The sequence below is a fragment of the Sciurus vulgaris genome (genome assembly GCF_902686455.1).
Source record: "Sciurus vulgaris genome assembly, chromosome: 6".
In the NCBI taxonomy this organism is placed as follows: domain Eukaryota; kingdom Metazoa; phylum Chordata; class Mammalia; order Rodentia; family Sciuridae; genus Sciurus; species Sciurus vulgaris.
The window spans coordinates 71,168,692-71,179,594 of record NC_136466.1 but is presented as its reverse complement, the minus strand read 5'-3'; the positions used below and the strand labels follow the sequence as shown (position 1 = coordinate 71,179,594).

Sequence of the window (10,903 nt, the reverse complement as noted above, 5' to 3'; positions counted from 1 at the left end):
GTACTGGGAACTGAAATAGAGCAAATTGTAGTCCATGATTTTGTGATTATGTCAAAATGTATGTTAAAGAAAGATGTAAAAAAAAGACGTATATAAGAAGAATCAAGAAAAAAATCATTTTACCATAAAAAGAAGAACCAGGGATGACCATTATTAGTGAATACAAATTGCCCCAATATTAGAGAACTCAGACTGGTGGAAAAAAAATACAAGTTAAAACATGTGAATAGATATCTCATTTAATTTATTTTTTAGTACACCAGAATGAATTTACATTGATGAGATAAAATGAATATTAAGAATGTGAGAAAATGTTATTTTGTGGACAAGTTAGTAAATATCAGAGGATTCATACTAGTAAGAAATCCTGTGAATATAAGGAAAGCAAAACATATTTAGAACTAATTATCTATTCTGCAAATAAGAGAATTCATACTGGTTATAAACTTTATGAATATTAGAAATAGGAGAATGCCTTTATTGTTTGTGGACAAATTAGTCAATATCAGAGAATTCATACTAGTGAGAAATTGGATGAATGTAAAAATTATGGAAGGAGATTTTGAATTCATTCCTCATTATTTATTGGAGAATTCATACTGGTAAGAAACATAATGAATACAAGAAATACAATAAAGTCTTCATTTTTTATGAACAACTTATCCAATGTCATCATATTAATATGAATGAGAAATTCCATAAATACAAAGAATGTAAGAAGGTATTGGTATCTAATTGAATTCTTCTAAAAACTGGATAAATTATATTACTGATAAATTTTATGAATTTAAGGAATGTAATATAAAGAGAAATCAGAGAATTCATACTGGTGAGAAACTTGATGAATGTAAGAAATGTAAGAAAATATTGAGACTTGACTGTCTTCACTCTACATTAGAGAATTCATACTGGTGAGAATTCTTGTTAATGTAAGAAATGCAATAAAACATTTTCTTTGTTTGAATAATTTACTATACATCTGAACATTATTTTTTAAAAAACCCTATGAATATAAGGAAAGTTGGGAAAATCTTTAAGGTGTATTGAAAATTTCTTGTGATCAGAGTATTCATATTGTTGAGAAGGTTTATATATGCACCTAATGTGGAAAGACTTTTAGATATAATTCAAACCTTACTACATTTCACTGAATTTTTACTGGAACAAATTGTGAATATAAGGAATATGAGAAAACCTCTAATCAGTTAAGACATCTTAAAATGATAAAGAGAATTCATACTGATTATTACCTATAAATATGAGAACTGTGATGAGAACTTAATTAATGGCTATCAAATTATTCAAGTTAATTTAATTCATAAAGGAGAGAAATTTTATGAATGCAAAGTATGTGGGACTGTCCTTGTACATTTTAGAAGTCTCATTGATTTCTTAAAATCATTTATTCTGTTAAGAAAAAATATAAAACACAGAGAAAGGCCCATGGGCCACACATACATATTTTTCCACATTGAGAATTCTTAGCATAATTTAATTGAACTAAGCAAATACATACTTTTTTATTTTTTATTTTATTTTTTTCTTTTTAAGGCAGTTTTGATTAGTTTATTTAATCATTACAACAAAATGTAGACATGAGCAGAATTCATTCTGCCAGTGAGGGTAGTGATGTCCCATGTAGCTAAGAAACTTGACAAATGCAAGCCCAAATCTATTGCCAAAATTGGAGATATACTTCCAGATACTGCTGGAGTTTAAAACAATCCAGGGCCTGGAGTTGTAGCTCAGTAGGGCATATGTATAGCATATACAAGATCCTGAGTTGTATGTCCAGCACTAGGGGAAAAAGAAATCCACCCCTGTCCCAGACCAGTTGAAGGAGCACTGATGAATCAATTCATATCTCTGTTCTTAGCTGGTGAAATGTGGGTAACTGCAGGTGCCCACTAAGGCCTATGTGAAAAATGAGAGATGGACAAGAAAGTCTGGGTGCCTTGTACATCTTGAAGGCTCCTCTACTCAGTCTAGTCCCTGGGTGTAGGCTGGCCTTCAGTTAGATTAACATTCATTAAGCACTTACTCTGTGTTAGGAACGTATACTGTCTCATTAACTTCACTAAAGCCTGCTTAAGATAGGCCCTTTTACTATGATGTTAAATTTGCTGTACAAAAGAATTACTGCACATGAAGTTCTTAGCAGTGTCTAACAAGAAAATACTAAATGAATGGCAGTTGTCAGCAGGAGCCAGGCTTGACAACTTGGAGCCAGAGGATCACAAGTTCAAGGCCGGCCTTGGCAACTTAGACCCTGTCTGAAAAAGTAAGAGGCTGTGGGGTGTAGCTTATTAATAAAGTGCCCCTGGGTTCAGTCCCCAGTACCAGGGGCATGGGCCTGGGGCTTGCTTAGGGCATAGCATTCATTTTGAGGTGAGTTATGGACTAGGGACTCCAGTCATTCTGTACCTCTCCCATTTAACCACCAGGAGGTAGCGACAGCTCTCCTCCAAAGCCTGTTGCAGTTCTCTTACCCACCAGAGGGCAGCCCAGCAGGGCAACTGATTTCGGGGTCAGAGTGGCCACACTTCTCTCAGTGGTCCTTTGCACTGTAAGCCCCAACCTTCCAGGGCCTTAACCAACCCAGAGGAGACAGACTGGAACCAAGTTAATAAATACAATACAGGATTTATTAAAAATCATGGCTCCCCTGTTGTGCCTTCCTGGCACTAAGTAAATAAATAACCAGAAGGGACACGGTTGGGGAAAGAAGAAAAATCAATCTCAAGACAGATTCTTTTAACTACCCCTCCCTTTCCCAACCCCTCCCAATAGCTCTTGGGACATAGCACCTAAGCAGGTGCTCAGTCCAAGTAGAATGTGGCCAGCACTGGGATCACTTGTTTCCAGCCCTTGATAACCCAGATACCTGCTCCCCGCAGAGGACAGGGCTGAAGCACCAATTGGAGGCACCTGAGGGTGGTAGTGGTAGGGGGAGAACAGGGTTAACAACCCAGGCAGCATAAGCAGCTGAAAGGGGGTCCGTCCCCCTCCCCAGGTTCAACCAGTGCCTGAAAAGCCATGTCCCATCCCCCTTCTCCCCTTGAGCCTGCCAGTTCTGCACTCAGCTGAGGATCTTCCAGGGCAGTTCAACAGAGGCACGGATGAAAACTGCATCATCCTGCACATAGTTTTGCTTCCAGATATCCTGGTGGGAGATGAACTTGGGGTATTCAAAGCCCAGAGAACTCTCATCCAGGGAGACTTGCCAAGTGCCTGGCTTTTGGAAATTCTTCCAGTTTGGGTCAGGGTGGAAGGTCTCAATGACATGCTGTGGCTTAGCCAGCCCTGGATCGCTCTGATCCAGCAGGGAGAAAGTGACACAATGGGCAAAGGGCCACTCAAGGAGATTGTCAAAGGCTCCTGGCAGCACACGAATGTAGAGAGATGTGTGCCCTCACCACTGCCGTTGACATTGAGGAATGCAAACCCCTGTAGCTTATAACCATACTTATGTGTGTAGAAGGCTGGGCTGAAGCACTCCGAGGTTGGGCTTGGCCTTGGCCTCTTGTAGCTGCCGCCCTTCCAGATGAGCACACCATCACAGCCTACTGATAGTTCCTCCAGCTCTTGATGAAGCTCCTGCAGCTCCTGCCACTGCCGGCTCACCAGGGCACACATCATAGCCAGATGTGGTTTCACACTCTCCTCCATGTGCCGTGCCATTGCCAGCTTAGGGCACCTGTGCTTGCAACCAGAGTCTTTGAATGGGCATAGCAGCAAGGCAGTACTACAGCTGTCCTTCAGATGATTCGGCAGGTCCTCCCAAGCCACAGTGCCCACACCACACTGGTTGCAGCAGGGCACTGGCAGCCTTGGGCACTGGTATTGGTGGCTCTGGATGGTGTCAAAAATGAACTCCTTTGTGCAATAGGTACAAGGCTGGGTGTGCTTGGGGCACTCAGAAGTGGCATGCTGGGCCAGTAGTCACTGCATCATGCGGGCACCACAATTGTTCTCACAGTACACACTCTCTTGGGGGCACATGCCTGTGGTTGTGGCTTCCCCACTGAAGTCACAACCACAGGACTCGCACTTGAGGCTCTGCTTGGGGCAGTCATGCTGCAAGTGTGCAGGCAGATCATGGTGACTCAGCTTGGTAGGGCAGTGATTGGGGCAGGGGATTACACTGAAGCTGTAGGTATTCAGGTGGCCCTGTAAACGTCGAAGTGGCCCACTCCAGTGGCAGCCCTCCTCACTGTGGATGCACTGGATGGGCAGGCCAAACACCTGGACCTCTGGCTCTGGGTCTGGGTAGATCTTGGCATAGTCCAGGGGAAGTTGGTCCTCCAGGCATTTGAAGACTCCTGAGGAACTCCTTCAGGCAGGTGTTGCAGAAACGGTGGCCACAGGTAGAAACCTGCACGGGCTCGCACATGGGCTTCCTGCACAGAGGGCACAGCAGCCGCCACTTGGGCTTCTCCAGGAACTTGTAGTCAAAGCCAGGCATGGCAGGCAGGCAAGCAGTGGGCACGGGCAAGCAGGGCTGGGCACACCGTGGCCCCACAGCCTGTGCCTCCCTCCGGCCGCTCTCATGGCTCCAGGCGGCGCCAACTCTATTTACTTTTTTATATCTGTAGAATAGCATAATACCCATTCTAAAAGAAAATTTGGAAATTATGGAAAATCTGCATGCTATCTTAGTCTCATATGTCACTAAATGGCACATTTTTTACTAGGTACAATTGTGAATTACAGAGAGCACTGTGGAGAACACCTGATGTAGAATAAAAATTATACATTTTAGATGGATCTTATGATAATAATAATATTTAATTATTAATGATATAATAATAATGAAATTATATTTTTGCTTCCTCAGTGGTGTGTTTTTCTCAGTTGGGATGAAGAAGGTTCCAAGTAGAATTTGGATTTTAGAATTGCTTCACTAAATAATATATCCTTAACTAAAGCAAATGGAAAATGTGAGAAACTTTCAACTGACTCATTTATAAATCCATGAAAGCTCATATTATTTCTTTGCCCATATCTCGTATGCTTTCTTTACACTTCTTCCACTCCCAGGAACTTGCTTTACTTTCATTGAAAACCTTTAGTTTTTTCACATATCACAAATTGTGATATGTGACTTCTTGGAGAGAGAGAAAAACAGAGCCTTAGCATATAGAGCACTGGTTCTTCAATCATGTTCAGTTATGTATGACAGTTTAGTTAGATGAACAAAATCTCCAGGGTGTGCTTATAACAGATCAACTATAACATGTGACTAAAGGGTAGATCCTCACATCCTGCTGGATTCATATTTGCATTTACCATCATTACTGCTCAAAATGGTGTAAGGGATTGATCAAAGCACCTTGAACAAGTTGAGTGGGTTCTTTGGCACAGTGATATACTGCTGGCTTAGGACACATAGTAAAATGAAGGAACCTACTAAAAAGTCTTCCAGATTACAGTAGGAGAGAGATACATTCCAACACATGGACAAATTTAAACATGGAAATACAGGAAACACAAGAAAGCAAGGAAACAAGATGCCTCCAAAAGTTTGTAACCCACCAAGAACTGAATCCACAAATATCAAAGTGGTTGAAATTCCAGATAAAAAATTCAAAATATTGATAGCTACAATGATCAATGAATTAAAAGAAGACCTAGGGGATAAAAAACACAGGAGGTGAAAGATCAGTTCAATAAAGAGAGATTCTGAAAAAGAATCAAAAAGAAATCCTGGAAATGAAAGACTCAAAAAACCAAATAAGAAATTATGTTTAAACTCTTCGCCAATAGATTGGATCATGCAGAAGACAGATTTCCAGGACTTTATTGTGAAATATTTGTATTTGAACACACATTACACAATAAAGATAAAATAAGAAGAAACCATAATCAGAATATGTAAGAATTGAGACAAAATTATTTATGCAAACTTAAGAATCATTGGAATAGAAGAGGGATCTCAAATACAGCCTAATGGCGTTGATAGTGAAATGATACAGAAAAAAAATAAGATAAAAAGAAACTCTGTTACACTGGTAGTCAAAATACCCAACATATGTAACAAGAAATTTTTTTTAAAAAAGAACTTTTATACTTTTCATTCACATGTGCCAGCTCTTAATTTTGACTCATTTTTAAAAAAATATTGATTCTCTTCCTCCCTGCCCCAATCTCTTTATTTACACACACACACACACACACACACACACACACACACACACACACACACAATTTTTCCTAAGCCACTTATATCATTTAAATAATGTACTTTTACCCTTAAAATACTTCAGACTGTATTTTCAAAGGACAAGAATATTTGCTGGGCATTGTTATGCATGCCTGTAATCTCAGCAGCTTCAGGAGGCTGAGGCAGGAGGATGGTAAGTTTGAAGCCAGCCTCAGCAACTTAGTGATGCCCTAAGCAGCTCAGTGAGATCCTGCTTCTAAATAAAATACAAAAAGTGCTGAGGATGTGGCTCAGTGGTTAAGTGCCCCTGGGTTCAATCTCTGTTGCCAAAAAAGGAGAATATTGTTATGTAACCACAGAACAATTATTAACCTCAGGAAATTCAACATTGATTTACTACTTTTATAGTCTAAAAATAGGAGTTTTAAAAACTTTGAGAGAAACAATCAACTCACATATAGAGGTGTGCATATCATAATTACTTCTGATTTCTCAGCAGAAACTCTAAACATCAGGAGGACTTGGAAAGTTGGATTCCAAGCCCTGAAAGTAAGATCTGTCCCAAGCCCTGAACATAAACACCTACCAACACTTTTGTATCCTTCAAAGCTATCCTTCAGAGTTGAAGTAGAATAAAAAACCTTCAAAGAGAGATGTTATCGTTCAGATATTAGGTGTCTCCCAAAATCTCCTATTAGTTAATGCAGGAATGTTTGGAGGTGAAATGATTAGATTTAAGAGCTAGAATCTAATCTGTCTGTCTTGGTTTGAATGAGAAAACTATGTTAACTGTCAGTTGGAGTAAGTGGGTCACTGGGGACACACACTAGAAGGGTTTTTTCCCCTATAGCCCCTTCACTTCCCTGTTTCTTGGCTGCCATGAGGTAAGCAGCTTTCCACCATGGTGTTCTGTCTCACCTTGGACCCAAAGCAATAGAGTTGGCTTACCATGGATTGAGCTTCTGGAACTGTGAACCAAAATAAAATTTCTCTTCTACGTTGCTCTCATCATGTATTTTTGTCACAGTGACACAAAACTGACTAACAGAAATTGGTACTGAGAAGTGAGGTCATTGCTGTGATTAATCTGACCATTTGGTTCAAAAGCCTTTGTAACTGGTTTGGGAAAGTTTGAAAATGCAGGTTGGAGAAGACTTAGAATGTTGATGAGCAATTCTTATGGGAGCTCAGAAGATGAGAATGCAAATAGAAATGCAGACTGTACTCATGATATTGGGAGCTAGACTAGAAGCTAGTTGCATTACATTCTGGCCAAAAACTTGTTTACATTTTCCCCATGTTCTGAGACTTGATGTGAGACTGAATTTAAATGTGATGGATTGTTTGAAGGCAACAGAGAATTTGAGCAGTGGCATGGCTACTGCTATCAGCTTTTAGACAGTTTTAAAAAAATAAACTAAATTCTTTTTTTTTTTTTTTTTTTTGCAGTACTGGGGATTGAACACAGGGCCTTGAACATGTGAGGCAAGCACTCTACCAACTGAGCTATATCCCCAGCTCCCCTGTAAATTCTTTTATTAACAAATATAAACAGACAATTCCAATCTCATTTTAAAACCACGAGTATCACACTGGTGAGGATACAGATTATTAATAATTTTAAAAAGTATTTCCCATTTTTAAAGGCAACACACAACACACAAAAACCTACACTAAACAAAGAAGCTATAATATGGATGATTGAAGTGTATAAAATGACATATATAGTACAAAATTAGTGTTAATGATGTGATCAATACATTTTTCTCTGATTCCCTTCATGCTTCTTTCCCCAGAAACTGAATTCTGAACTTCCTCTTCTAAAATTTTGTATAGTCAGGTTATCCTTCAACATCAAATTATATTTCATAGTGAATTTAATAAGTTGATGACATAAAATGTTTCATTTTCATATTCATGAAATACCTGCCAGTGTTGAAAATAAGTTTGTGAAAATATTCTGTAAATTCTACAGCATAGTCATCTAGTTTTGCTACAGATGATTCTTTTATGCCAACCCTGATTTGAAAATGTTTATTGGTATTCAGAAGACATGGGGCACCATCAGGTTTGTGTCTAGTGTAGTCTATAGCAGGACACTTTTGGAATTTTAGGAGCTGAACAAAGAAAAATCCATGGTTCATGTGCTATCATTTGAGTACAAGTATCTGGATGGCATTCAGTCAGAACTTTTTGGCAAGTCTGTTAAGTTCGGAATTGCCTTAAATATTCATACTTTCATACACCTTCATCTTGGCCTTCAGGTGGTGCAAGAATTTTGTCAACTTTTTGTGTTCTGTTGAATATATTGCTGTTCAAGTGTACTGTCCATTTCATCAAGTGATTCATCAAGCCAATTACAGAAATCCTGCACCTTGGTGCACAACCTTTCCCTTCTCAACATTACCATCCCCTCCACCATCACCATAGTGCCAGAGTCTCCTAGACAGTGTTACTATAAGGATCAGGAGCAGAAATTAGAACTGAATGTTTAAGAAAAACTTGCAGTATGGATAGAAAATACATGTAAAACTGGGAAAAAGGAAAATAAAATGTGTTCATTAAAGAGATTATAGCAACTAAAGAGATGCTAAGTAACTTGCACAGAGATAATAGGAAAGATGACTTGAAGGCATCTCCAGAATTTGAAAGACCACACCATTTCAGACTCAAGAATGTAGAAGAGAAATTTTATTTGAGAAGAGATCACAGGGACAGTTTTCTTGCCTAAGAACTTGTTTCACTCTGCTCAGTCATGCAGCCATTCAGAAGCTACTGAAGCCATGATTCCAAGAGGCCCAGGTAATGAGCAAGCTGATATTAGATCTTTGCATCATCCATGTAATGATGGCTCTGCCAGAATTCAGAATTCTGGAGTTAAGGTATCATGAAGTCTTACACTGAGGTTTCAAAGAAAGTCCTAGAAGGCCAGAAAAAATGTAGCAGGGTTGGAATCCCTGAAAACTGTCCCTGCAAGAGTTATGCACAAAGATGAGAAGGTAAAATTGAAACTATGGAAACCTGAGGAATTAAGATGTGCCAGTAATATGGAATGACTGCTGAGAAAAGCTGCTGGCTGTGGAGATAGCTAGGCTAAAACAGAGCCTATGTGTGATGCAACCAGCAATAAAAAAAGAATGAGGCTGTCCAAACCTTTTGGAGAGAAGATCTCCCCACTATGTGTCATAAATGATGTGTGTGGAGTTACAGAACCTGTTTGTCAGGCTGTGATTCAGTTCTATTTTGATCCCATCTCTTCTTTCTGTACCCCTATTCCTCCCTTTTGGAATTGGAATGTTTACTCTGTGCTATTGTATATTGGATATATGTAACTTGCTTTTGATTTTTACAGGGGCTCACAGCCAAGAGTTTTCCTCTCATCTCAGAGGAGATGTTGGACACAGACTTTTGGGTAATACTGAAACTTTTAAGACTGTGGGATTCTTGGAGATAAACTAAATACATTTTGCATTGTGAGATGGACCTGAGCTTGGGAGGCCATGGATGGAATATTGCAGTTTGGATAGGAGGAGTTCCCCCAAAACTCTCATCTTAATGCATAAATGTTTGGAGGTGAAATGATGAGATTGTGAGAACTATAATCTTATCAGTTCAGCTTAGTTTTGGCTCAAAATACAGGTCTTGGAAATCCACACTGCACAACATAGATTGTACTTAATTGACCAGGAGAAAATCAAACATTGAGAGTAGTTTACACAGGGGGCTACTGGTCTTGAAAACTCACTGAGCATTCCCCTTCCCCTCCAATCCAGCTACTTAAAGCAATAGCTGGGAGAGATGTGCCTGGATGGGAATTCCAAAGGGCAGGTTGGGAGAGATTGATTTTGGAGACTGAACCTGAGATGAGGAAATGTGGGGTCCACAGGTGACATAGTGGACTAAGATTGTTTCCTCCACCACATAAGTGGAATCCAGGGGAGATCCCTGGGGTGCAGTCTTCCAGTATGAACTGGCAATTGCTGAGCCCTGGATATGAACTGATTTAATATCTCCAGACCAATTGGCATTCAGGGAAGAACCTGGAGCATCACACTCCAGATGACTCCACTTACCCCTGCTGAGAATGGAATCTGAGAATCTTTTGAACTCCAACAAAAACAATTAACTTTTCATTGAGATCTTTTATTCTTTTCTCTAATTGTGACCTTAATGGTTCATGGGCATTTATACATATTTATTTTTGTTTTTAATCATTTATAGATTATGGAAGCCAGTTATTTTTCTTATATCAGTATTTTGAGAACTAGGATGTTCAGTTAGTATATTTCAGTGTTGTTTTCTATTTTTTTTATTTTTAAATTTTTAAATTTTTTACTTTATATATACATGTTTCTCTCACTTATTTTTTCACTTGATTCTCTTTCTTTCTTCTGCTAACAGCCAATTCTATTGTCCTCTCTTTTGCACTTCCTTTAATTGATTACTTTTATCTTCTCTCCTCCTCCCTCTTAATCATCACATCCTACATCGCTTCTGTTCTCTCCCTGTCCACTATTTGAAATAGCAAGCTTAGAGTTTTTACTGTAGCCAGTAACTAATCATATCATTTATGTTTATTGTGATAATTAACATTCTATAAATGTCATAGAAGGGATTATTTGTTTTAATGCTGTATATTGTTTGCATTTGTTGTTATTACTTGTCATCCTATAAACAGTGAGATACTGGAAACTTTCAGTGACATTATAAGTCCACAGTGTAGAAATTCTATTGCCTCAG

General features: G+C 38.9%; 2 pseudogenes across 2 annotated transcripts; both read right to left on the bottom strand.

Moving 5' to 3' along the window:
• Positions 1–2,851: 2,851 nt before the first annotated feature.
• Positions 2,852–4,465, bottom strand: LOC306664015 (TNF receptor-associated factor 4-like; annotated as a pseudogene). The gene has a single exon. The product of its transcript is annotated as a TNF receptor-associated factor 4-like (transcript).
• Positions 4,466–7,849: 3,384 nt separating this feature from the next.
• LOC306664324 (MOB-like protein phocein) lies at positions 7,850–8,591 on the bottom strand (annotated as a pseudogene). Its single transcript has one exon. The product of its transcript is annotated as an MOB-like protein phocein (transcript).
• Between the last annotated feature and the right edge of the window lie 2,312 nt (positions 8,592–10,903).